Source organism: Cervus elaphus, chromosome 32 (assembly GCF_910594005.1).
Source record: "Cervus elaphus chromosome 32, mCerEla1.1, whole genome shotgun sequence".
Lineage (NCBI taxonomy): Eukaryota > Metazoa > Chordata > Mammalia > Artiodactyla > Cervidae > Cervus > Cervus elaphus.
Window position 1 is genome coordinate 49,770,115 of NC_057846.1, and position 2,098 is coordinate 49,772,212.

Sequence of the window (2,098 nt, forward strand, 5' to 3'; positions counted from 1 at the left end):
TCCCTCCCTCAGCTCAGAAACCATCCTCAGATTTCAGACGTGCTCCCATAGCCTGAGGTCACAGGCACCTGGAGGATTTCTCTGCTTTGCCCCTGGTATGAACAGAGAGCAGGTTGATGTCATCGGGTGTGAACGGTTCAGTCTTGTGGCTGGGCTCCTGTTTAATTATTTGGCATCTGAATGGTGCTGAGTGCCCGTGTTGGACCATTTGTGAGATATTTGGATTATTATGCTTCATCCAGGGTGACTCTTGACATCTTTTGAGACGGAGTGCTTTTACTGAATTATTATTTAAGAAATTATTGCTATATATCAGAATATTGTGGTTGTAGTCAAAATAAAATTACAGTGGCAGGACTTACCACTTCATGCTTTGACCAGAGTTTGCTCAGGCCTCAGGGGCTTTGCAGGGCAAAAGCAGCATGGTGAAGTGGCCCCAAGGGGCTGGCAATGGGGGATTCTCACCAGGGTTTTTTTTTTTTTTATGTTTTAATTCCTTTTGATACATGTCAAAAATATGGAACGCTTCACGAATTTGCGTGTCATCCTTGCGCAGGGGCCATGCTAATCTTCTCTGTATCGTTCCAATTTTAGTATATGTGCTGCCGAAGCGAGCACCTCACCAGGGTTTTATGGTACTCCAATAACCAGAAGTTTCCCGTGTCACAATTCTCTCATTTGAACGTATTGCAAGCAAGAAATGAGTAACAGCTGCTGTGTTTGCTTTGTTACTTTTTGTGTTTTGACAGCTAGCCTTGTCCTAATAAATGGGCAATGCTTTCTTCCTCTCCTTTGGATGAACCTTGTGGAGGTTACGTCTCGCTAAGTATGTCAGCCGAGTGATGAAGCATTGCGTGCCCAGAGCGCACATACGCCAGGCAAAAAAGTTTGGATTAGCTCCCTGTTCTTTTCTCTCTTAGCGGCTAGAAGCTGACTCTGCTTCTCAGCAGTATGTTTCAGCCAGTCTCCAAAATTTGCTTTGCAGGAGTTGGCACAGTGCACTGCGGTGTTTAGGGTTTTTGTTTCCACAAGACGGCTGATGCTCTTTTTTTCACTCTTTGTCCCAAAATAATGATCGCCTTCTCACATTGCAATCACAGGCTTAGGTCTTCAGAAGTCGTCTCTCACTTCAGTAATCAGCCACATTAGCTTATGACCTGCTCTTTTTCTAGACAATCAGTCTCTTTAGACTTCAGCATTTTCTGTTTGGGGTTAGTCGAATATGGAGTCCTTTTGAAGAATACTATATGTGGATTGAATGTTCTGTGGAAGTTGAAAATGTCTGCTTTAAAATATTACAGTCCATTGGTACATTCTCAAAAGAATTGATCTCTAACAATGTATGTTTATACTGGTGGGTGAGGAAAACAGAAGATTCAGGCCAGGGTCGTTGGGAAAGTGTCAAAGAGTAGGAGTTAGGCCACAGAATAGATGGCTGCAGCCCCAGAATTTTAAATTGTCCTGCAGGAGTGCTACACTTGGAGACCAGGAAGGAGACTGTGCAGTTCCACGTGCTGCCGTATCCCTATTGCTTCGTGCTCCTCGTCTGTTCTTTCATATGAGTTTCTCTCTCTCACGGCACATTGTTGAAAATGAATACAGATCCCCTGTCCAGGCCTACTTAGAAAAAGGTTAGACACTAAGCCAAAGGTGGGTTGTGTGGTCAGACCAAGTACCTCTGAACTGACTTAGCTTAGACTCTGTCCAGTAATAGTCTTCCATCTTGGACACAAAGCAATGCAGTCTAAGTCTTCCATTGGGATGTGTAAATGCCAGGTTAGAAAAGAGAGCCAAGTCCCTAACCTCATGGTGGATTCCAGCAGTTCATTTCAGTCGCACAGTTGTGTCTAACTCTTTGCGACCCCATGGACTGCAGCACCCTGTCCATCACCAAATCCTGGAGCCTACTCAGACTCATGTCCATCAAGTTGGTGGTGTCATCCAGTCATCTCATCCTCTGTCGTCCCCTTCTCCTCCAGCATCAGGATCTTTTCCAATCAATCAGGTCTTTGCATCAGGTGGCCAAAATATTGGAGTTTCAGCTTCAGCATCAGTCCTTCCAGTGACTAGTCAGGACTGATCTCCTTTAGGATGGACT

At 44.8% G+C, this 2,098-nt stretch overlaps 1 non-coding gene across 1 annotated transcript; it reads right to left on the minus strand.

The window, feature by feature from the left end:
* Positions 1-511: 511 nt before the first annotated feature.
* On the minus strand, positions 512-618 carry LOC122688135. The gene has a single exon (XR_006339353.1). It is a non-coding gene; the product is annotated as a U6 spliceosomal RNA (small nuclear RNA).
* Positions 619-2,098: the final 1,480 nt, after the last annotated feature.